At 39.1% G+C, this 26,778-nt stretch overlaps 1 protein-coding gene across 34 annotated transcripts in view; it reads right to left on the reverse strand.

Annotated features, from left to right (window-relative positions):
* Positions 1–26,778, reverse strand: part of DLG2 (discs large MAGUK scaffold protein 2) — a 998,396-nt gene that overhangs the window by 93,737 nt on the left and 877,881 nt on the right. Inside the window, exon 1 of one of the 34 annotated variants that reach the window (XM_042024092.1) lies at positions 23,218–23,528. The exons of 31 other annotated variants lie outside the window; for them this stretch is intronic. The gene's annotated coding sequence lies outside the window, so the exon portion shown is untranslated. Of the gene's footprint in view, positions 1–7,600; positions 7,609–10,142; positions 10,250–23,217; positions 23,529–26,778 lie in introns of those variants that run through there. 2 more of the 34 variants (XM_042024094.1, XM_042024093.1) reach the window with 2 other exon arrangements.

Below are 26,778 nucleotides of genomic sequence, written 5' to 3' on the forward strand. Positions count from 1 at the left end.
CTATGTTAAATGAATAAATATTCTGCAGCTTTTGTATGAGAAAAAACTGCAGAATTTTACAAAGCTACACCACTGTTATTTTTCACTTTTATGTTTATAACAAAAATTGTAGTATTGATTGAATTTAGAGAACATGATAACAAAAAAAGCCCTGATCCTATAAGTAAAGCACAGTTAAGAAACTGAAATGCTGACATACGATACAACAGTGAAAATACTATTTCAGCAACCCAGTCCATGTCTTTATCACTTGAATGCTTTTAGTGCTGGCCCCTTTAGAGAGACAGCAATTCTTTCTGTCAGCCAGCAGCAGCTTTGCTTTTCTGCATAAGTCAGGATAATCACTGTTTGCTTCTAGACAATAACAGATTTACCAAAAAGTAGAAACTCAAGCTGGAAAGTATCACTGGAACTGCTCAATTTTAACAGACTACGCATCTTAAAAAAAACCCAAACCCCAAAACACAAATAAACGAGGAAGGCATTAATAAGAGAACTTTATCACCTCAAAGAAAGTGTGCTAATAGCTCTAGAAACTATAATAAAGGAGCCAGATCAGCTTCTCTGTCAATATCAATTGAGCATAATTTCAGTGGATCCAGGCCAGCTTAAACCTTCTCAGATTTTCTTCTGTTCTGTTTATGGGAACACAAATTGCATGCTTCCATGTTGAGTCATGAACTTATTGCCTTGGACATCTGAGACAGTGATGTGCATAAGACTATTATCATCATACTATTATTTATGCTATTTATTTAAATATTTTTTCCTTTGCCTCCTCTTAGCAAGTGTCTTGGCTTTAAGATTTAAAATAATAACACACTTTTTCCTAGAGTGAGTGTTCTTCCATTCCCGCCCACAGTGTTGCCCCGTCACCACTGTTTTTGTACTTGGAAGTGAGAGGAAGGTGAGAAGACCAGCATCAAGACTTCCGAGTACTGGGTCTGGTTCTTCTTTTCCACAGATTTACAGTGTGAAGCTGTGTGAGCCAGAACGAGTCAGTCTCATCATCCTATGACAGCTATGCAGAGATAAGGCTGCCACATTAACACTGTGTCTTTGGCTATGCCTGCCAAGGGCCCAGCATCGCACAACCCTGGAAGCCTTTGAAACTACTCTAATACACATGGAAAGTGAACAAGTGTACAAAAAGACATGAACTGATAATACTAGTATTTTATGTCTTCTCTTTAGAATTTTTTTTTTAACGTTTGAGTCAATTTTTTTTGCTGAAAGTACCCTTTTTAGATGATATGGGGTTCAATTCTATAGCTGTCTGATGTTGCAAGCATTTACACAGCAGGTTAATGATGGTGACAAATCTTGTGGTAATCTGTGGTAATTTTGTAAGAAATAAACAAACATGCAGTGGTTAGGCACAGTTCATCGTACCTTTGGCTCCTTTCTCTTCCTCTGCTGTGTCTGATGTTTGCCACTGCCAGGGACACAGCTCTGTACAAAGCCGGCTTGGGATTTTATATCTTATGGCAAACGCTATGCTTTTAATAAATCCAAAAAATCAGTTGAATTTACTATCAGCTAAATTCATGACTCAACAGCAAAAACCTGCACACATTTTTGATGCTGCAGTGGGCCTTACTGACTGGAGAAAGTGCTGCTCAAAAAGCCTTGCTCCCTTCATGATGCACTGAATAACAGAACAAGTGATACTGCTATTTCTTATCAGTCATACAGCTCCCTTGAGCTCATTCAAAGGAAATTAAAAACACAGATTTCAATACTAGGGAAGCAAAGACACATTCACATTTTATTAGGTTTTATTACTTTGAATATACCTACCTGTTTTTATTGAAATATTTTCCATACCCCTTTTCAGGAACCTTTCAGAAATAATGACACAGGCATATTTACTGATTTTACTGATTGCTCTGCACTTTAAAACTTCAGCACAGTAGGGCTATTAATGTCTTTATTCTTTCATATTGGTTGGTTGTCTCCCTTTACCAATATACAGCTATGTACATTTCAGCCTGTATTCTAATTAGAAGTTCACCCTACGTATTTGTTCTGCAGCTGGATTGCTTGCCTTAATATCACCACTAAATTTATTTTCTTTTGCTTTATTACTGAGTATAATGCTTTCTCCATGTGTTACACCATTAGATACAGTCCTCATTTTGTGTTAGTTGTGAAAAGACCCCTGAAAATATATCTTCTGTCCATGATACATTCAGGAGACTAATAACATGTTCTACTTCTAGACACAGGGAATATAATTCCAAGCCAAAGTAGTCTCTAGAAGTTTTAGATTCAAAGAGTCTCTTCCTCCTAATGAAAGAGATGTACTAAAACAAATCAGGCTATTACTGAGCAAAAGAACTATGTATCCTACTGAGGTGTTATTCTACCTGCTCTCTTAAAGCCTACCCTTGGTTCAGGAAGTGTCAGCTTGGACCTTCTCAGATGGAAATTTCTTCAACTTCTTCCAACCACTGAAGAAAACTCCAAGCAATTCAACAGCTTTTGAAAATAACCCCTCACAAGACTTTGAGGAGTTTTATCCTGCACTGAATTTTACTGCATTCTCAAAAAATAACCTCCCTCTTATTTTGCCTGATGCACCCTGAATTAACAGGAGTGTTTTTGGCACTCTAATTCCCTGAGGCCCAGACCAAGCTAACATTTTGGATAACATGTTGTGTGTACATGTTGTGTGTACACATGTATGTACACTTGTTGTGTGCACACATGTCCTAGAAGGGGCAAGGCGAATAAAGAGCAGAGTTTCAGATCTGAAGCAGCCATCCCCCTACACATGGTCTGCCTTGGCAGCACAGTGTGAGATCTTGGAAAAGTTGGACACATCTCTTCAGCCCTGGCATCCAACTTGCACAGCCATGCTCACCCAGAAGAGCAGCTTATGACTCATTAACCTTGATAGCTCTGTAGGAATTACTGTTTTGTACAGTGCAGACACATTTCAAGAAATCTCTGGTGTTTTAGGCACAAAATGACTCTGTCAAGGTGAAAAAAAAAAAAACCACAAAAGCACTTCCCTGCCTCGGAATCCTCTTTCTTCAACAAACATTTATGTGAGACATTGCAAAGGAACAAAACCTACTTTCTATTAATAGCTAAGCTAATTCATTTAGTTATTTTGATGCTTCAGGCTAGTGGTGGAAGACCATATTTTCAGAAATTTATTCAATTTCCATGATTCCCCATCCAAAATCATTGCCCTGGGGCATGTGTTACTTATTTTTGCTTCGTTGTTTTTTTCTTGCTTCTGCTTTTTACCAAGCGTAGTTCTATTTCTTGGGAGCTGAGCACATTTCACTGATATCTTAATGAAGATGCTGGCTTAGCTTGCTTAAGACATGAGTTGGGCATGAAGAAACAACACAGAGCTGACCACTTCTAGAGTTTCCCAGGCCTGGCAATACTGGGAAGGCAGTTTGGTATTCTCAGCTAACCCTGTAACTACATTGGGTAGGTATTCCTCTTTTCCAGATTGTAAATGATGGCAAATGATTCCTACCTGCCTTCAGCTGTTTATAAATTTCCTCCTGAGTGTCCCACCTGTCAGCTACATGGTACATGTGAGTGTTTCCAAATCCCTCTCAATGAGAATGAACGAGCTTAGTCTGTGTTCTCTATTTACACTAACCTGGCTGAGTCTGACTGATCCAGAATGGAAAGCACTCTGACACAAGTATATGGATACAGAGCTGGGAGCACACTAGGGCAGATGACATCTGCCCCAGTATTGTATGAAGAAGATGCCACCTTCTACTACACTGTGCTGGGAAAAGAAAAAAGGGTACAATCCTACTTCATCATCTCCAGAAACAACAGCAACTTAATGCAACTAAGGAGGATCAGGACCCACCTAGGAATTATATGAGGATCTTTTTGAAATAAAACTGGCAATGTAGATCAGTCTGACCCACCTGATTTTCAGACAAAAATGAAAAAAAAAAAGACATTGCTTAATCAGGGCTCAAAATTCCCAAGTGAATTTCTGTGAAAACTTCCACAAAAACTTTCACAGCACATCATATGCCAGTTTTGTACTTATACTCAATGGAATTCTAATACTCAGAGTGGGAAGAGATAAAAAAGGGGTTCCTAAAAGAGACTTGGGGGAATAAAAAGTTTCTTACTGAAAATAGTGTGATGTGGAAGCTAATGTGATTTTATTAATTCCATAAACCAGCATGAAAGTTGTAGCCTACAGCAAAAAAACCCAACAAAACCACAACCCACAAATAATTTAGAATCATTGTAAGCCAAAGCAGAAAATTAAACAGTAGCAAGAATACCAATAGTACCCAGAGGTAACCATTCACAGAAGAGAACAGCCTTACAGACTACCAAAAGTAGAGATCAGAAGGACCATCAGTAACAGAAACAGAATCTTGGCAAAACTGATATGAAAATAAACATGGATATACTTCCTCAGGCTGAACTGTTTTGCTATTATGATTAATACAATTTCCTAACACTGGAAATACCATTAATAAATGATTCACTCCTTGATTTCAAAATCTGCCAGGTAAAAACTACCTCCCCCCATAACTGCCACTTTCCTACACTCAGCTGTGCTGCTCTTCCAGTCAAGGATATCTTCAGCCATCTCCTAAGGTTGTCTGGGACACTCTATTGAATTAAAAAGAAGAATTCAGCAAAGACCAGAAACAAAACTATCCATTTTTACAACTTAAAAAAACCCCTTAAAACAATCCCAAATATCCTGAACAAAAAAGAAAAGAAGAAAATGGATTAAAACATTCCCACTTATGTATTGATCTTTTCTAAGAGGCAATATTGAGAGCAGCTGCAGAATTGTGTTAGTTTGCTAGAGCTTCCTGGTTAAAGGGGGATTACCATTTCTAATACAAACAGGTAATAGGGAATGGTTCAGCACATTACAAGCTTGAATGAATTTAAACAAGACAAATACATATATTACCTCAGGATAAGTCATGCTTCCTGCATCCCTCTTCGCTTATTATAGGGAATATTTTGAGCTCTCTGCAGTATGTTGTGCATTTGTCCACTAATTAGAAATGGGGAATATAACTATGGCCTGGATCCTCAGAAATGTTGTTTAACTTGAGCATCAGATCATGTAAAATTGAAATAATGTCTGGAAAAGAACTGTAATACCATAAATGCCTTGAAATTACTGCTGATATCACTGACCTCATCATTCACAGAACCACCAAAACCCACCCTTATGGCAAGAAAGACTTAGCTAGAAAAGGTCTCCTTAATCAAATCCAAGTCCTGCTTTTACAGAAAAACAAACCCTAAAATACAGTGCACAAACTGTTCAAATACTTTCCTACAATAAGTTCCATTTTGGCATTTCTCAGCTGTTGGAAGGCCACTCATAGCACCCAATTCTCAAATAGGTAGACTAATTCTTCTAGCTGAACACGGCTGAAGCTGACTTATTGGCTTTTACCCCAGCACTGTTCCTCTGTGTAAATTGCTCTTTTCTGTTGTATATTGATTCTCATGACAGATTTAGAGAGAAAACACAACTTCACCCACCAATTTCCATTTTGCTAAATAAACAATACAATCTTAGTTAACAAAGAAAATATCAGTCAGTCCTACAGGAAGCAGATCTCTGCTGTCTCCCTGCTGTGCTGGTGAGCCATGTTGCAGACAAGGCTTATAGATCAATAGAATATGGAAGTGCTGAAAACTTCCCACCTGATATCCAGGCTTCTAATATTCTTTCATGATTCTGACGAGCAACCCAGAATAAGAATAGCAACCTCTACAGCTTTTCCCAAGGACCAGTTGTTTGTTCTCTGGAGTAAGTGAATACTTTGTTATCCTTATGAGGTGGGTGTTACTGGTTTATCAGTGGTTTCCCTACAGAAAGTCAGTTTAATCTATCTATCTGTCTATTTATCTATCTATCTATCTATTTATCTATCTATCTATCTGTCTGTCTGTCTCAGGCTGGTTTCTCCACAGCTCTCTGATTTTCTGCTTCACTACTTGTAACTGCTCAGGGTGATCCAGGTAGGGAAAAACAATGGATCAAGATGATCCAAGATGATGCTTACGATGTTTATGATTAAACAGCTTTTAGCACTAACAAATGTCACATCCATACAGATTTCAGAGACAGTTTGAACAGGACTGATCAAAACCAATAAACACTTCAGAAATTTTTTTGTCAATGATGAATGATTTAAGTTTCCTATACACAGTCATCCAAGAAAGAGATGTACTCAGATCAAATGAGAGAATCAGGGGAGATCGTCTGGGAGTGTATTATGGTCTGGGATTTGTGATCAAGTTCCTAAATGTGGTCTGTGTTGGGACAATTGACTGCACCTTCTGAAGCAAATGGAGATGATTTAGCTTAGACTGCAATGCTAAAGGGCGGTATCGAATTGCACTGCCTAGCATTTTCCAAGGACAAACAGGACTCTCTTACATGGGTGCCAGGCATCAGAAACTTGCAACTGGAGCATAAGCCTGATTTTTCAGAAGTAATAGGAGATGAAGAGGTTGCCAGTGAGTGAGCAGAAAGCCTTTGGGGGCCCTAACTCACAATTAGATCTTTTCACAGATGTTTGCTAATTTGTTATTAAAGATCCTCAGAGATGGAGACATTTCAACCACCCCAAACAGTCTATTCTCATGGTTCACTCTCCTTTCTGCAGCTGCATTTTTCCCTAATGTCTCATCTTAAGTTCTTTTGGTGCTTTTTAAGACTGTTCATTCTAATTCACAATGAATACAAGAAACCAATGCAGTGCACTGAAATATTTAAAGAATAACACTACAGTAAAATTACAAAAAGTAATGAAAAAGAGGAATGCAACTAAACAGGCAAGCAGGGATGGTTTTGAAAAGGTAAACCTTTTGAAAAAGTCTGTAAGTGTCAGAAATGAGACCTTAAAGAAGATTACTGTGTATGAATTGGGACAGATGAAGCTCATTACTGCCCATGGCCTACATGCTATAAAACGGGTTAGTATTGCTACAGAAACCTTTTTGGTGCATCCCTGTAATTAGCACAAAAGTGCTATTATTGTAATTAACCGAATCCCCTAGTACCTAGTGCAATGTTCATGGCTTAAGCAGGTTAATGTGAAAATTAATTTGTGCTAATTCACACAAGATCAGTGATGCCCAAACCAATCTGGCTGCAGTGGCATTTTGTGAAATAGCAGTATTTTCCTGTTGACTTGCACAAGGCACTGAAGCTTCAAGAATGTCACATAAACCCATCTTAGCTTTCACTTGTGATAAAACTGTTGTGATAGTTTTCCATCATCTTGGGATAAATGTATTGTGAGACTCACTCCGAAGTGAATAAGTGATGCACTAGCTCTTGACTTATCAATTAATAGGATAAAAGATTTGGGAAGGTTCTTTAGCCTGATCAAGGAGCTGGTCTCAGAACAGACTTTTCTCCAGGATGAGTTACTTTTCACCTTGTTCGACTTCAAGTGCAAAGCACAGTGCTGCATGCACACAAGCAAGGAGATAAAATTCTTTTGTGCACAAAACCTTAAGTCCAAGTGACTGTAGGATAATTCAGAGGGACTTGAATTCTTCTCAACTTAGTCATGGACAAGATGGGAAAATAATAAAAAACAACTACCTGGAGGACTGAGACAGAACACGGTGGAAGTCAAGCCACATCAGAGGGCGGTTCAGTGTAAAGGGGCAGGAAGAGAGAAGACAACTTGTTTCTGTGCTTGTTGCTTTTTATTCTCCCACTAAAACAGAACATCTTGCAGTGGACAGACAATTTCTGTTCCCTGTTAGCTTTAGGCTGGAGAAACACTGTCATCACCTGTCAGTGCAATAGGGCAAATTAAGCTTCACAGCATGAACTAAACTGTCTTGTAGTGGTGACTATTGTTGCACTTTCTGGACAGTGACTGGCTATGCTAGGAATGCCTAATTAGGGCTTTTTTTCTCTCTTTTCTGCAGTTGGTGTTAAATTAACTTTTGCACCTTGCCTAGCTTGCCTTCCTTCAAAGGGATGCAGTCCCATATGAGTGGTTATTACGAGCATCTCGAACCATCACTCCTTAAGCCAAAGCTGCAGTCTTTGTTCATCCTCCTGCAGACGTGCTACCACAATTATGTGAGGGCAACACAGCAGAAGCCTCACAATCAAATTCCATTCCTGGATCCCTGCTTGTTCCCTGGCCTCTTACCCACCACCGTGAGGTGGGCAGATGACAAGGCAAATCATAAAGGCTGAGTTCAGCCTGTTGGGGTTAATCTTCTAGAGACCCTAAAAAGAGGCTTACCCACAGCTCCATTCAGGGCCACCATCCTCCAGAGAACCTTCTCTCCCACTGAGTACAGAGAAGCCTGGTGGATAAAACTTCCTTGCCCTTGCCAACAACAGCAGGGTTCTGAGGCCTTTCTGTCCTGTCTGCTCAACACAACAAATCAAAGCCCAGATGCTCCCTCTCTTCACCCTTTCTGTTGCACCCTTGGAATACAACTTCACGGAACGCTGCATTTAATGGTAATCCTAAACTGTGTGTGCCTGCCCCCACCGCCCCATCGGTTCCCATCTGTTGATGGGACGAGAGTTAAAGTTTAGCTCTGTTTTTAAGGAGCATAACACTGGGCTCAGTCAGCTCTGACAAGGAGATGGGTACAAGTGGGTAGAGGTTTTCTTCACAGCTTTCCCAGCCCCTGTATAACAAGAAAGCCTGCAAAGCTTCAGGTTTTCCAGTCCCTCCACCCCCTTTTCTGCTTCCTGGGCTCATCCATCCATCCAGAGGCTAAGTGAGAGCTAGGCATCCTCCTTGCACCTCCTACAGCCCTCAGTACTCTGGGGCTGATGAGCAAGAACTCTTCTCCACTTGCAAACTGCCCAGCATATGTCAGTGTGCCCTGTGCCTTGTACTTTGCCTATCCAGAGGGGTTAATCTCTGCATTTCTTTCCTCCTTTCAGTCCTCTCCCTCACCTCTCCATCACTACTCATAAACTACCTGTAAAATAGTTTTTAAAGAATACATAAGCCTGCTTTCTCCTCCTTCTCTTCAGCATCACTGTTCTTTTGTCTGTTTCCCAAAGCCTTCAGTGTCCTATCCACTGCAGATCTGGAAGGATCATGAACTGTTTGAGAACCATGTAAACTTCATTTTCCTTTTTATATATGAATCTGGTTTTTTTTCTCTTTGTTTCTGTAACTTCAGCCAGACACTGAGGTTGTTGTGTCCAATTTGTCTCCATTCTTACATCAGATATCCATCTGAAGAGTGGCCCATGATGATTTCAGGTGCATTTTGCTACCATTATTTTAATTTTCCTTTTCACAAGGCCACTTAGTTGAAAATCAAGTGAGGGGAGGCTGAGCTGGGAGAGAAAACAATAAAGTGAATAAAGGGCAGTGAAACAGACTCTTTTTTCTATAAAAAGTGATGTGAAGGTCTCTGAAACCTAGGTAAATCACATTGGCTTATATAATTAAACTTTTTTAATACTATTAGAAAAGGAGATGTGAATGTGTAAAATTGCAAAGGACAATAGATAAAGTTTTGTTATTTTCTTAAAGGTAAAAAGAAAGCTGAGACTACCTTGCAATTTAAAGCTTAGAAGATACATATGAAGAAGTTCTAATGACATTGCAAATACAGCTTTAAAATCTTTTATAGTCAACTTTCAACAGGGCATAATAGTTCTGTTCATTACAAAAAAATATGTGTCTTTGAAATTACGAGCCTAGCTTGACTTTCATGTGTTATTAGCTCTCAGTGGAACTGAAGCATTTAAATTGATTGTAATGAGACATTAGCAGACACTATTACTGCAGCAAACCATTCCTGTTTGGAGATGGCTGGCACAGGAGGCCTCTAAAAGCATCCCAACAGGCAGCAAGTATCATGCACTGACAAAGGGAAACAAAAATTAGCTTTGGAGAGGTCTGCCATGCAGCTGGCATTGCTGTGCAGGACATGGCAAGCAGCTGCTCCGAAGGCAAAGGAGGGCAGCATCCTTCAAAGGCTGGGAAGGGATGCTGAGGGAAGTTGCTGCACATCTGTTTTTAAATATACACAAATGAATTTCTGCCAGATGCTAAACCAGAAAGAATTAAACCTCTAGTTAAAAAAAACCAAAACCAAATTAAAGCAGACTTCTCAAAGCAATAATAATAATAGTAATAATTACTCACATATCTCTCTGACACCAGGATGCTGAAGGTGAATCTATTCTGAGAATTGTAAGACTTCTTATCTTGTGACTTCTACCTCAGCTCCTTCATCTTCAAAAGCCTCTCTCACCCCTATCAACCTTTTCTAGTTTCTGCTACAGTTTAAATATAATTCAGTGAAGGACCTATATCAGAGACTATTCTCTTTTCTCCCCTCATCTTTCTCCATTTCTTTGCTATCTAATTATACCAACAGTGTGGAATAGTCTCTCACAATTACCCTGTTTTCATGTAGCTGGTACTAGCTCTAAGACTGCTGTTGAAGCTCGTTCATGTATACACATATCTTTTTGTTTATTCATTTCTAGTGCTTGCATAACCTAAATTTCTAAGGCAAGTAACCTGAAAAAAAGGATTATGAAATACTCTGAAGAGAAACCATTGCAAATGTGACAGCTGCTAAGAATCACTATGACTTTCCTATTCCTCCTTCCCCTAGAGGTTACTATTGTTGCTGGCTGAGGAAACAGCTGTAGCCTGCTCACGAAGGGCAGAAAAGGCCTGGAGAAGACAGATTTGACCTTTGGCAGTTTGATGTCTTGGTGGAAAGCTTGTCAACCTTATTTACATTTTAATTTGCATGCCAGCCTCTACAATGTTTTATATTCATATTCTGCTTTAAAGTATCTCCTTGACTATAATCACAACGACCTTTACTTGTCTTCTCCCATTACCCTCTGGGCTGCGGTCCCTGCTCACTGGGCTATTCAGGGCCTAGCAGCAAGAAATGTCAGGCTAAGCATGACATTTATCCAAACAGCTGGCTGCTTGTAAGGTAGACTTTTCTTACTTTTTAAAAAAATTATTATTTCCTGTAGGAGATTAAAGGGCAGTGTGGGCAATGGTCACATCATGCTTAAGGAGAGTGGTGAGGGAAAATCCCTTTCCTGTAAGACAGGAGCCAAACTGGCAATGTGCATCACCTGACAGTGGCTACCCTTGGGAGCACAGAAGGCAGGAGGGATGAAATTGGGCAGTGACTGATTACTATTGACATTATTTTTACCAACAGACTGACAACAGGACTTGGCAGGATTATGCTCCTGGCTAGTTAAGAGAAGCATTGCCATAAAATGCCCGGCTCCAAATAAATCAGAGCACAGGCACAGAAGTACCGTGCATGCATTAGCCCCCAGCCTGCCAAGCTGCTACAAAAATGCATACTTTTTCTTACACTCAAAATAATGCCAGTTGAAAACATACACAGATTATTCAAGGTTTTATGAACACTCTGTGGCACCTTTCAGTCATTACAGAAAAGACTTTAGCGAATATATTTTAATCAAGTAAAGCTTTCAAAGCTGCTGAAGTATCCCTGGCATAGAGAGTGGTGGTTTTGTTGTTACAGTCTAATCCTGACTTTCTGATGAATTCACCACATCAGGATTTCCAATTACAGAAGCATCCTCTTCTCAGAGTTACAGAGAACACTTCTGGGGATACGGATATCATAAATAATTTCAAACTCCATACCGTCTACATTTCTGATTAATTTTGATAAACATTTACATACTAAAAAATGTTTGTACCCTGTGACTATGAACAGACATTGTAAGAACGATGCCAAGCTGGGCTGTACTGCTCAGGGTTAAATGAAATACCATATCTGGGGTGAAGGAGGATTTTATTTTCCTAGGTCAGATTGCAGGGACAGTAACACTGGGCTTCTGTTATACATCTGCTTTCTGGGACTATCTCTGAATTTTATTAACATGTTCCACAGTATCACAGGGAACCTGATTTCCCTTTCTCTTGAGTATCTACTTCAATGCATCATTACAGAATCTCTAATTAAATAAACAACACCAAGCCCGAGTTGGTGTTTGCTAGTTTTTCCAAAGAAATAAATGGGAAGATTATCAGGGCAACATCTGGACTTTCACAGTTCAAGAGTTAATTTGAAGTGCTTTGCTGTCACTGGTGCAGCCTTATTAAAGCAGTGGTGAAGAAGGTTAATACATTACATATTTGTGTGGACAAATGTAGACAGCAACATTTCTTCATTTCAAGGCACAAAAAAGTCCTGTGCAAGTTAATTCTGAATTCTGCATCTCCTCAAACCTGTAGATGCAAACTGACTATATTGGCACTGGTCCTTTCTGTTCTGTAAGACAGCATGTGGCCATGACAAGAAAAAAGAAGCTATTTAGTTTTTATTTGTTTTTGACTGTTCTGAGTGCTTGACTGGTCTACTTATCCCAGGCCAGGCACCCTTTATCACAGAGATCTGTCACTGCAAGCTGTGCTAGTTTTATCAGGGGTAGAGCTAATTTTCTTCATGGTAGCTGGTATGGGACTATGGTTTGAATTTTTGTTGGCAACAGCATTGATAATACAGGAGTGTTTTCATTACTGCTGAGCAGGGCTTGCACAGAGTCAAGTCCTCTGCTGCTTCTCACCCAAGTCCAACAGTGAGGAGCCTGGGGGTGCACAAGGAGTCAGGAGGGGACACAGCGGGGACAGCCGACCCACCTGACCCAAGGGATATCCCAATCTATCAGCATGTAAAGCTCTGGGGAGGAGAAGAAATAGAAGAACATTCATACTGAGAGATGGTGTTTGCCTTCCCAAGTCCCTGTTGGCTTGATGGAGCCCTGCTGTCCTGGGGATGGCTGAACACCTCCCTGCCCATGGAAAGTGATTAATGAATTCCTTGGTTTGCTCTGCTTTTGCTTTACCTATAAAACTGTCATTATCTCAACCCAACAGTTGTCTCCCTTTTACCCTTCTAATTCTCTCCCCCATCACACTGTGGGGCTGTGAGTGGGAAGCTGCACTGGACTGATTTGCAGCTGGGGTTAAACCATGACACAACATCAAGGAATATGGATCCCCATTTCTGTAATTGCTGGTGGATGACACCATACCATCAGTCTGTAATTTCAGTGCTGGCAGCTTCTGTCAACCTCTCTTAAGCTTGATTTGCCACAAATAGTTACCCTGAGTAAAGAGTGCTGACCTAAGAGCACAATCTGGTCTGGATACATGGTGACTGAGATTGAGGGAAAGAAGGGGCCACATTGAGATTGATTGGGAAAGAAGGGGCCACATTTCTGTGCTGATGTCCCTATTCTAAGCTTTGTCATTCTTCATCACAGTTTTGCGACACAGTTTTGAAGTCACCAGCATGGACAATGTCAAAAGAAATAAAAAATTCTGCAAGGGCTGTGATATACTGCCTACAGCTGAAAAGAAACCAAACTTTCTTTTGAGATCCAGGATCAAAGGACCTGGTAAACGTCAGTTGGATGGTACTTCTGTCATGTTACAAGACTTGATGCAGTAAGTACAGGAGAACAAGTTCTGCAACAGATCAGAGCCAATTATCAAAGTAATCCCATTTGGCCATAAAAATATCTAGTCATTTAATACTGCTAAACCTTGTTTGTAATCACAAAACTTAATGAGAACAACTTACACTGAAAGGAAAGAAGGGAAATCTCTGGAGTAGAAAGGCTGCTAAAGAGGATGCTAACAAATGCAAGCAAATTTGAGGTTTTAACTTCTTTTATATAGGCCATACTCTATTCATAGAGGATTTTTCTTTAATCAGTCAACCCAATGCTGAAGCCAGCTACAAGATTATGAAAGCACACTTTTTTTCACACTCTGTGCCATGTAGGCAAGTCTCCCAATTAAGAAAAGGTTTCTTTTGTTTGCATGAGATTCTGTTTAATTTCCGGCAGGCAGATTCAGAAATAATTACCATCTATATAGAAGGATGAATAACAGTCAAACCTAGAATTCTCATTACCCACCAGAATTTCAAAGGGAACTTAACTTCTAAGAAAGCATTTGGCAGGTGTGAACAAAAGGGAAAAGGTATTGGACAAAAGCAGCGTTGTCTAATTTAAATTCTGAACAACATGGATGATATTTAGTAATGTCCAGGACCTCACATCTGTGAAGAGCCTGAAGAGTACTCTCAGAATACTGAGAAGGATTCACATGTCTTTTGAGAAGTCTGGCTCCTCCTTGTCATATTGGAGGTCATACCTCAAACGCTAGGGAATGGTTTGGTCAAGTGGGGACAGTAGTGCCATACGTAAAAGATTTTAGCCAGTTTACATTCCTGATGGAGGGCTGTAAAGAAGAAGGCTCTCAGTGGTTCCCAGCAGTAGGACAGGAGGCACTGGGCACAAACTGAAATACAGAAAATTCCATTTAAACATTAGAAAACCTTTTTTTCTATTCTAAGGACGACTGGATAGAGGAACAGGTTTTCCAGAGTTATAGAGATATTAAAAACTTGACGCTACATGACTTTGAGCAACCTGCCTTTGTTGATCCTACTAGAGTGGCTGGCATTGGAACAGATTATCCAGTTACCTTCCAGCCTTTACTATTCTGTGGTTTTGTGAAGCAATAGTTCTAATTTCCTGTAGTTATACAAATGTAACATACAAGCAAAGCTCTCTCTCCTCTTATGCTTAGAAGCACAGAGCTGGTAAAACTCACTGGCAAGATAATATATGGTTCACGACTTTGGCCCTTTAGAATGCAAAGATTATTAGAATAAATAAAATATCACACTTAGCTGTATTAATGTCCCCTGGCTCACATTGTTCTACCTGGTGACAATGCTATTGAACAACTGGGTACAGCAATATAAAGGTTTAATATCTGGCTATATTTAATATTGAACCCTGATATAGGCAGTGCCCACCATGGCTGCAGGTCTGTCAGCATTTTCAAAGTTTTATAACAGCCATAAAAACTCATGGAGTATAGAAATGAGTCAACCACTACTTATAATTGCTGGCATTTAGCACCAGAGATGATGACTAAGAATCTATATTTGAAATACCTGGAGTTGGTGGAGTCCAAGTACAAATTCTAGGGAAGATAACTAAGCACTATATTTTTGTGAATTAAATGCACTGAAATGTGTGCAGCTTATAGAACTTTTAGGTGAGTGCTTAAAATCACATTTATTCACACACACACTACAAACGTATTTGGTTATCATACAAAATGAATACTGTTTTGATTTGGTTTTCCCCTAATACAGAATATTGCCATGTTTGGCATTCATCTTCCTGCCCTTTCATCAGCAGAGGTGGCTGCATTTCACATTTCAGAAAAAATGTTTAGGGAATTCCCTGGGGCATAATTTTCAGTGGCAGATGCCATGTATCTCATATGCTCAAATACAGTTTGACAGCATGCAAGTGGTCTTTCCTTTCTGCATTAACCAACCTCACAAAAAAATTAAGTTGAAACAAAATTCAGCGAGTTAGTGTCACAATGTCTGAAATGTTTCTCTGAGAAGGAGGTTCACTAAAAAAATAGATGTCCCAAGATTATACATTAAATTTATTTTTATATGGCAGTTTATGTAATTCATCTGAAAGAGAGTGGATCTCACAAATCCCATGCTAACATAATTTACAATTATCCAAAAGAATCCTGATGTGTTTCACAGACTGCAGTACAAACTCCATATATCAATGGTATCCACCTCAAGGGTGTCAGTCACAATTACAGAAGTGCTGCAAGTAAATCAAAGGACAGCACAGTGGCTAAATTAAAATCATGCTTGACCTTCAGGCTGAGCAGATTAATTTAACTACAACTTTGTCTGAAAGACCTACAGATAGTTTGAGTCACAGTCAGCAAGAGTCATATCCACCAGAAGACGAAAGGCTGAGTCAGGCCTCACAGATGTTAACCAGAGGTTAAGGCACACGTTAATTACGTTTGTGTTCTCAGGCTGGTCTTTGAGTTACAGGTTTTTAGTTATATGCAAATGGTGTAAGAAAAATCCCAATCAGGCTCTGGATGTTTCCACATCAGGGCTTAGACGTTTACAGTTTCCACTTTACCAAATTCAGTGAATGACTTCAATATTTGAATTCAAGTTATTCACTTGCATATTAAACTCAAATATCTAAATTTTTTTTGCTGGGGAAACCAGTAGATTAAATATGTTTCTTCACCACATAAGCAACTTTTTAATCTAAATGCAATTTGCCAGTAGGGATGCCATTTTTCAGCACAGATATTCAAACATTAATTCTTCTGGCCCCTCTTTTCTCCCTCCCTCAAATGACAGTTTTGGACAACTGACGTTTTTCAGCAGTATCTACCTACGGCTTTATTTTGTGATTTATTTTTTTCCCCCTATTGATCTCTGCTTTTAACACATACTTATGCTTAGGGATATAAGCCTGAAAAAAATTTGACATATTTCTGGTATTTTGAACCTTGCATTGACATAAAATATCACTTATATTTTACCTTCATGTATACTTTAAAAATAAGTACACCAAAATTCACCAGAATCTAGGATGGTAATGAGGTGTGGTAACCTAACACTGGGGAAAGGTATAAGGAGTAAAAGAAAGGCAGAAGATTAAAGTGTTATTATTGCATGATTCACAAGAAAACATACCAGCTAGCTGATTAATTTGAAGTAAAACAAGTATTTGTAATTTTTTTTCTCATGTTTCAAACCTTAAAAACACCTCCTATGATAAATGCAAATCAATAATTCTTGATCAAACATATTTTAAGATTTAGTTGACAGGTCTACAGACAACTTCTATAGACTAAGCTTGTTTCTTCTTCTATTAAACAAGCATGCCAAAAATAAACTGAAACAGAAAATTTCAGTGTTTCAGTCTTGATAAGTTTAGCTTCTTCTTTGGCCAGTGACCAATCAACATTTTATATTAAATATCTCAAAAAACTGAGGAAAAATGTTGGATTTCAAGTCTTATGAATAGTGTAGGGCAAAAGCTGGACTAGTTTATGATTGGTGTATAAACCTGAACTAAAATTTACAGATGCAGTTCACAGTAATTCCACTGGAAAAACGCATAAAAAGATGTAGTCCTTCCTGCTTTCTGTCCTCTAGCACTTGCACTTTTCCTGTTTCAGATCCCTGCATTCAATATCTATGCACTGAAATGAATTTAATAAAAACAGAGAAGAATTTATTTGCATCTCTGAAAAGATGGGAGAAAGCCGAATATGAGTGTTTTTATTTCAGGGGTCAGGTGTCAGTAGCAAGACATGAAAGAGTGAAAACCAAGGAAAGAGATTTGAGTGCAAAATATTTGCACCACATTACCTTAAAAGACCAACATGTAATTGCTGCCATAAAAATATCCAAGTTTCTCTGTAAAACTGTTTCAGGAGACTTGTACAACTAGGTCAGTCTACCATTACAATTCAAAGGTAATAAGATTTGAACAGAAATAGAAGAAACCAAACATGAACAGGAAGCGTTTGAAGTGCATTCAGTATTACAGAACACTTTCTTTAATTCAAATAAGAACATTTTAGAATATCTAGAGAAAATTTTATGGTTTTTATCTAACAAATTGCAAAGAAATGTGAAATGAAATTAATTCACACCTGGAAAACCTGTTTTGAACGGAGTAGTGCTATTTTTCCCTCCTCTCAAACTTGTTTCTCTGCTGGATGGATACATTTCACTGAAGTATTTAACAGTTGTGGTACTACCTCAAAGAGAAGAAATACAGACCACTACAGGAAACAGCTGCGTTTCACCTAAGGCCACCTACTAATAATTTTGTTTTGTATTTCTGGACTACAGCCCAACCCAAAGCCAGCAGCAGCCAGTGTGCACTGTCATTTTCCTATGGAATGCCTACCAGAAACATCTACCTGAGAAGGGCAAGGATAGTCCATGGAACACTGAGAGCAGGTGATGATTTTGCCTATTATCACTTTTCTATCTGGAATAATATATTCCTTTCACAAAGAATATTTTGGTAGTGAGGGACAAAGATCTACTCCTCTAAACAAACTGAGATTAACAGTACTGAAAATAAAACCAGAATAAAATACCATTTACATGAAAAGTACTCTACACTGTATTTATGTTTATACCTTCTTAAAACCTGTAAGTAGATTTTTTGAAAGAAAGTAGAGATTTTCTTTAGTGAGTGATATTTAATTACTTAACTTAGATACCACTAGCATTACTAGCTGCTGTGGATATTTTTTTCTGCTTGGGGAACACAGTACTGAATGCAGCAAAAGCTTCTGAGAGTACAATTTCCTTAAAATATAGAAATAAATAGTAATAGAAGAAACAAAACAAACACCCCCCCCCCCAACAAAGAGAACATACTAGCCTGCCTGGCTTGCTCACTCGTTCAGTTTCAGCATGTGGCTGCACACAACACAGTTCAATCAGTTCTTTATTGTTTTATAATGTTAAAGATTATTACCACAATGCACAAAAGGCGTAATAGTGGGTTCTTAAATTAGCATTTGCTTAGCTCAAATGCCTCTGCACTAACCCCTGTCCTTAGAACCCAGCACAAACAGTACTGCAATTCATGCTTACAGAGTGGTGGGCTTGTGCTGTCTCCTGAACGGGACACATCTCCTCCGGAGTACAGGAATGAATTAGAAGGGACACCCCATGTCTCACTCTGTCACTTTGCAGGTTTTCAAACACAACACACTGACTAGTGTGATGTAAAGATGACATTAACTCTCAGGATTTAAAAAACTCTTGTCAATCCACATTACTCTCCTGCCTGGTTAAAATAATAGGAGATTTCTGCTAACACTACAAAAGTATTCTGGGAATGAGGACTCCATCTGCAGTTTTACCAGGCTGACTTTTGAGTGAGCACACTGGTAATTCCCACGTGGAAAGCTGTTGATGCCATAAGCATTTCCCTGTAGTACAAAATAAAATTTGTATATTAATATTAAGCTTTAGGCCACCAGCCACTAATTAGAGCTTTGCACAGGACAGAAGAGAGTATACCACTGTTCAGACAACAAATGAATCTGCTGCAGAGGGGCATCACTCCTGTTGGCTTACTGCGAGTGGAATGACAAAGGCTCTCCATCTTCCACAGATCTTTTTTTTTCTACACGTGGTCATGATATGAAAAATGTGAAGTGTTCACCTAGAGGAATGCACAGGGACTTCCAGTGCAGCTTTCTTGGGACATATATCCAAGTCCTGCCTGCAGGACTCAAAGCTGTAGGGCCTTTACCAGAGATGATCCTGGATGTGAGTCGAATCCTACACCTCTCTTTATGGACAGCTTCTCCATAGGTTGTAACTACCCTGTAGCAGAGACACGGCTCTAGGAACCGGCACCCTTCTGACATGCACGCCCCCTGAAAACATGGAAAAACTCCACTGAAAGCTGACATGAGATTGGAAAGGACTCTTGATGAATACTTTTCATGTTTTTGATCATCTAGACTACATTAAACACCATGCAGAAAACAGATAATTTGTATCACTTTATTTCATTGACATATCACTCCTACTGAGTTCTGGTGCTGAATTCTCCAGAACCAGCTCTACTACCCTGGAGCACACACTTTTCACCTGTGAGGTTTCAAGGACTGACAGATCTGCTTGTCATTTTAACCATCTGGAAGCAAGGAAGGTGCTTTAATTTTATTTTTTTATTTTTTTTTTCTCCAGCAAAGACTACTTACACTAAGTTCCTTTTTTTCCCTCTTTTTAAAAATAATAGCATAATGCATCCGGATGCCAAGAAACCAGGAGCCACTAAACAAACCAAGCACTTGAATCCACAAAACCCCTGAACTTAGCATTTATGAGATATATTTTGCTTACAAGTGAACTTTTCATGGGTTTAATAACTTGAATATCCCCATCCTGCTTGTACAATCATGTAAAACCTAACCAAAATCTCTTCTGCAGGATTAGACATTTACATGTATTTCACTCACAGCACAAAGAACCGACCAACATCAAAGGGCATGCTGTGTTTATGAACAAGCTCTCTCTCTGCGCCAGTTGCCAAATTTATTCCTGTAATGCACTGAGTGTTTGATAGTCCTTTAAAATGGAGTTTCTCTACCTAGTTTTCTGGATATACAAAAACCTCTACTGCTTTCCATTGACACATTGTCATCCTTTACTATGTTCTATCTCTTCCCTTCCATAAAGTTACATTGGCTATTTCCAACACCGAGGATGCTACATGTCTAACCTATCATTTCACCCATTTTTCCACTGAAGGCCCTATCCCTGAAAGCACATCATTATGATTGCCAGTGTCTGTTCAGCTTTGTTCCACACCCATATTGAATACTGAATTCAAACCTGAGAATTCTTAAAAATAGCTTACAGTGTCACTTTATCAGTCTCTTCAATAAAAAGTAAGAGAGTTAATATATAGTTAACAGCTTTCAATTCTATGCATTAGATATTTCTGTGCTCAAGACTCAGTATTATAAATGTATTGCTCTATTTAAAATCATAGTTTGTGTAGTGCTTGAAAGAGCCAAATAGAAGTGTATCAGACATACAAACTTGTGAGTTTACATGCCCCTGTTGCCATCTCCAATCACTTCTTGCACAAAGAGCACGGTCGCACAAATACACAGTCACACATTAGCTATATTTAGTGGAAACCAAAAAACAACTCTCCAAGAACAAATGCTGGCTTATCCAATAATCTATTTTGTCAAAAATGACCCCAAGCTGCCATGGGACTTCCCAGCAAACCTGAAGGTCAGTAAACAGGAGGTGTTTTAAACCAAAGAAAGAAGATTAAAAGATCAATTCTTGAGCTAAGGACTTTTATTCAAGATATTTTATCTGGGCATCTATATTTTATACAAAAGATACTGTGAACACAGGTGCCTTGTTTGGTTTCGTCTGTAACCAAAAAGCAAAAGCAGAGAAAGATTCCTCTTGGAGAGTGGATTTCTGCTACCTGAGAGTGCTATGCATCAATCCTAAAACATTACCTCTATTCAGAAATGGACAGGAAGCCAACACACTCCTGGAGTTGTGGGGCAGAGTGTTTCTGGCAGGATATAGCACTAACAACAGGGATGGCTGTTTCCCGGACCAGCCCTAAGGGCATTTAAGACACAGCACTCCATGGGGAGCACTGCTGTCACTTACTGCCAGGTGGGAGGCATGGATCACAGTACCAAACTAATATCCAGATAAAACATCTGCGTCCTCCAGATCAAGATGATGTAAAATACAATTCTTAGTCACTGTTGTTTTTCCTTCAGCATCCCTCCTGGATTATGACCACAAAGGAGCAATAGGCATGCACGCAGGATAAAATGGGATTTTTGCCACATGCTCTGGCTATTTTCCTTGGAGTGAACTTTGAGAAGCTGGTCTCATCTGTGCCCAAGCCTCCATACCACTGCGTGGAGACTGAACTAGTTGTCAGCTTAATTCATTGTGTAATAACAAATATCGAGTCTGGATCTCTGGTTCCCACAAGAGCCCATATGCCCATATCATAACTTTCTCCTTTTAGGGTTGCTTTTCCTGTCCTAATTTATACTTCCTAAGTTACAGTACATACATTTACATGGTTAATGTTCGTATTGCTGAGATTACACCATTGTGATGCATGCAATATAAATGCCTAGACAGATGGATGCAGTATCACAGATTTCTGAAAGGAGGAGAACTTGCAAAGCCAGAAGCTCACACTTCAAGAAACCCATTTGCTGGCACAGGGGTCACTGAAAATAGATCTGAATGCTTAAAAAGCAGTGCAATACTCTTAAATAAAGTACTGCTGACAAAGGTATACACTCTTTCCTAGAAATAGGCTCTAGTCTGTTAGGCTGCTAGGAAATAATCATCTCAAAAAATTCTGATTATTTCAAATTTATAATTTATAAAGATTAAGTGCAAATCTGCTTGGCAAAGGAAGTCAATAGCAAAGGCCACTTTGCCAATAGCCTTTCTCTTTAAATAAAAAGTGATACTAAAATGAGACACCTTATTTATTAAACCAGGATCAGTCCAGCAGCTTTGATGCTTCACATAAAACTCACCGAACAAATTATTTCTAAGTGAGAAGTCACAATACAAGTCTAAATCACTCCAGAGTAAACAATTTGGACTGATACCAGGTGAGAGGTCTCTGGGAGAGAGTGTCTCTCTCCAACTATTAATAATATAGCAATAAGACAACAGGTGCTGTTCTGCCAAGCTCTCTTGATATTTGGATACAACAAACTTGCTTCTCCAACCCACAGAGAACAAAAAAACAACCCCAAAGCCGGTACAACGAGACAGAAGCAAGGACTATAATACTGCTACTGATAAAAGAAAAAGTAAAATTGTTACTCGTGACCACTTGCCTCTCCTGAGGAGACATATAGGTATTGTATGGCAGTCTTAATATTTCAGTTTCATAAATTCTGCTTTTCAATTCCTTTCTGATTGAAACAACAAAAAAATTGCAGGCTTACTGATCTTTAAAGGTTACTGGCAAGACAACGTCGACATATTAATGGAGCTTGCTTGAAAAGATACAGAGGTCAAAAAGAAGCAAGTGATAATTAGAGCAAAGAATCTAAAGCTGGTGAAATTCAAAAAGTCATGCAGACACTATAGGAAATATACCTTCTCTGTCTAGCTGTGCTACAGCATGCTTCCACAGTTTGTTTCAAAGTCTCCCTTTGCCTTTCATCTTACACATATTTCAGCACTGTTGTTATGCAAGATGGGGAATCATTCATTTTAATGTGATACTAAGCATATTACCACAAAACCAGAAAGAAGCTACCGTTTTACTGATTATCTAATTAAAAAGCTCTACAATTCAAATTCTTTGCAGCCCCTCACTCCACACAAAAGATTTAATGCTGCATCTGAAAAGCCACATGTACAAAAAAGCAAAGAATTTGTAAATGCTTCTGATATTTGCTTATTCTTTTCCTTCCTCTTGTTACAAAAGCCACAGCTATCACTCTCTTTAAGCACTAATAAAAGCAATTTAACGACAGGTAGATTTGCTGGTTTGTAGCTTCTTTGAACCCCCAACACACTCACTAAAGGAAAGTAACTTTAGCTAGGAAAGAGATCCTCGCAGCACGATGGTGAATAATTCATCATTGCATTTTTCTTTTCATCTCATTTTGTGCCAGTAACGTACACAACTGAAAATATTGCAAAATCTAAAAACAACCACAGACAAGGACTTCCAGCAGCAAAATACACATAAAACTAGCAGGCAGGTTTCCCCAGCTTATATAATAACAGCTTTAGCTCGACAGAACCCCCATCACTCACCGAGGACTGAATTCACTTGAACAAAAGCGGAGCCCAGTCACCAAATGCAGCTTTGCAGGACTCTCAATGCAAGATGCTCCTGTCTGCTGTTCGGTTCACACTTGCCTTTATAACTAAGCCAACCAACAACATTCAGTTGCTGAACCTGATGAATTATAAAACGGTAGCTCCCAGACTCTCATATTTTACATCACAGGGGGTGGTCATCCAGCATACACACTGCCTGTGTACATATATTCTGCTATAACTCATTCTGATAAACACATCAGTGCTGGCAGCAGTGACAGTAATTGGTGCTCAGGATGTACAAGCACAAACCAATAGAGCACACTCCCACCTTCTGCTCTGTGCAACATCCCTACCTGTCAATCACTGCACCTTGTTAAGGTGGAATGATCAACTGCTCTTGCGGGAGAGGCAAAACTCAGAGAAGAAACCATCTACCAATACAAATTCTTCACTTAAACATTTCTTAATGCAGTAGTAAATGTAGCTGCAATGTCCTCTAGGTAACAATTTTCATGATTTTTTAAAAAGATTCTTCATAAAATCTTCCCTTCTTAAAGACACAGTTCTCGTTTGGAGACTAACACAGGGTTTGTTACTTTACTATCATGAATGGAAATTATTCAGGCAAATTCCAGGGACATTAGCACGGATAACCTAAAAGCATTACTCCAGGCAGAATGACTGTTAAAAGCAATATACTTGTTAGGTGCAATTCTGTGCCCATTTTAAAATCCTAAAAATGCTGAAAGGTTTTAAGAACATCCTCTAAATTGTAAGGATGTATTTGTAATGCTCTTCACTTCTCTAATGCTTTATTTTTCCCATATGCTTGCATAATTTTCAAAGTTAATGTATAGGTACAAAATAACAGAATCAAACACCTAAAGCTTACTCATTAATCCAATCAATTAAACTAAACATTTTCAAATGGGATTAATTACAGCAATAACAATCACAGTTGTTGCACATGCCACAAATTAACACTCACAATCAGCCCCTAACAAGCAAAACTGGTTATGGTAATGGTGAAACACAGTCAGGGATCAGCCACTGGAAAGGGGTTTGTATGGCAATTTTTTACGAGGGAGCAGAAGTTGCTCTTTCAGAGTTGAGCTCCAGGAATTTTGTCAGTTTTACAAAACTCACGGCTATTTGTGCGAGTGCAGAGTGGGAATAAACACTTTATTCAAGAGGATTTTCTATTTCTACATCACTGGTGATGATTCTCAGAGGGTTCCACTTGGAACCTGAACACCGGATCCAGCTCCTTTCATTTCCCATGCCTGTAAAACTCCTGTAAAACAGTTTTTGGTGCCATGAAGAAATGTTGTGCTTGGGAAGGTGAGCACAGTTGTGTGAGCGGTTGTGCATTGCCTGGATGCTTTTCCACGAACAACTGGGCTGAGGAATGCAAATGAAGCCTGCGCCAGCAGCCCCAGGCAGAAACCCAACCCTTCTCACCATCTGGACCGACTGATGTGCGTCACAATGTGGGAACAGGGTGTTGCATTTCATGCACAGCAAAAGCTAGTCCTATATATATATCTATCTATCTATATCCCTTTCCTCCTGTTCTCAGCTGTTTGTTCCACCCCATTCCTCATTTGTCTCTTTGTGTTCAGCACCTTTACTATCTGAGAAAAAAAATCACTCAAGGCCAGAGGCATGAACAGTGTTTCTGCATGTGCTGCTGGCTCTTACTATAGCAGCCTGTCTGAAAGAAAAGCCCTCTAGAGTTGGGTGGCAGAATGTAGAGGAGACACATCAGGATTTAATCAGAGTAACAGTTTTGATGTCTCTGTCTTTCTCAGAGGAAAGGACAGCTGAGATCCAATAATTGGATTCTCCAGCGACGCTGACCGAGAATAATCCAATACGGGCAGAAAATATTCCAAATGATAAGCCCTGGCTCATTAAGAAGCAGGGGAAAAAAAAAAAAAGTGTGTTACTGGATTTGGCTTTTAGACCCAAATTCTCTTCTCAGGGGTTTACATATTTCACGTGCATATCATGGAGGTTCCCTAAAATGTCCTGATTACAACAGTTTGTTGTCTTGTGCACTAATTAGGTTTTTTTGACCTATTTTTTATAAGAGACAGTTTCAAACCATATGTGCCAGAATGCCCTATTTTCCTTTTTGTTTTGTCTTAACCATTCAGACTCTAAGAGGCTTCCCAAGGATTGGTGTAAACATGACACTGCCTTATAACAATTTGCTGCCGCATGAATAAGACACAAGCAATGCATGGTTGAATGTCCTTGACCAACATAACACTCACACTAAAATTCAGCTCCCATTTACTGAAGAAAATGTTTGTAAAAGTGACCAATATCTCACTAATGTAAGCCACAGCAATATTTCATAGCTGTGTGTAGGTGGCATGCATAAACCACAGTCTGTGGTATTACATAAGAGCCACAGTTTTAAGAAAAATTGCTACCCTGTTTCACACTTGCAATTTTTAATTAGTTTTCCTGGCTTCCATGTTACCTTTCCATGGGTAATACAGCTGATACTGCAGTAACAGTCACCAATGTGGTGCTCTGTAAAAGTGCTACCTTCAAGGTGATTTGATACGCTCAACACACAACCCATGTCCTTGGGGCTCTGTTCTTACACTCTGATACAGAATGTGAGATTTCACATTCAAACATACTCCAGTGACAGGTGTGTGAAAATCCCATATGGCTGCCAGATTTCTTTATACCTACATATATATATATAGAGTATGTATTTTTTAAGGCATTTGTAACAAACACATTTGGTATTGACTCTGATGTTCTTCACTTCAAGCTGCAAAATAGAAATGATCTAAAAATGAAAAAAACCCAAAAAACCAAAAAAAAAACCCCCAAAAAACCCCAACAACAACAAAAAAAAAACCAAACAAGAAAGAAGTGTTCCCATTTGCTGCCAAAACATTACTTCTTTCTTCCATAATCACATGGACTATATTGACTACACATCATGGATATCTCATTTGCTGTCTCTAAAGCGAGCACACAGATCACTGGGGAAAAATCAGGGCATTCAGCTGGAATAACAAGAGTAGAAGAAGCAAAGGTAAATTTAAATTAAAAAGAACTACAGGCAGGTTTGATAGTATCAAGATCACAAATTAGCTAGTACTGTTAACTCACACCTCAATGAAGAAAAACTAGATCTCCAGGATCTCCACAGCGTGGACCTGGAGTTTCTGGTGAAAAAATGTGCACCAACAGAGATAATTTCCAGGCTACACCAGATGGTATGGCTGACCAGTGCTCTGGGTCATAATCCTTGCCATGTAGCCTATGATGCCATCTTGCAAACTAAAGAGGTATTTATACAGTGTCCTGAATTTTGCAATCTTCAATTTCTTTACTGATTTTTTTTCAGACTTACACTGGATACATTTTTACCCTGGATTTACACTCTTTCATCTGATAGCCTTTTGATGGTACTGTCAGAGAGTATCTCTAAAGCAAAGAGCCCAGCAGGGTGTTGAAAAGCTCTGGGCATTTATCAGATAATATCATCCAGAAGAACAGTAATAACAAGAAGCCCAAGCT

The sequence above is a fragment of the Corvus kubaryi genome, unplaced genomic scaffold (assembly GCF_017639235.1).
Source record: "Corvus kubaryi isolate FWS band 111438036 unplaced genomic scaffold, C.kubaryi_AGA036_p1.0 37260, whole genome shotgun sequence".
NCBI classification, from domain to species: domain Eukaryota; kingdom Metazoa; phylum Chordata; class Aves; order Passeriformes; family Corvidae; genus Corvus; species Corvus kubaryi.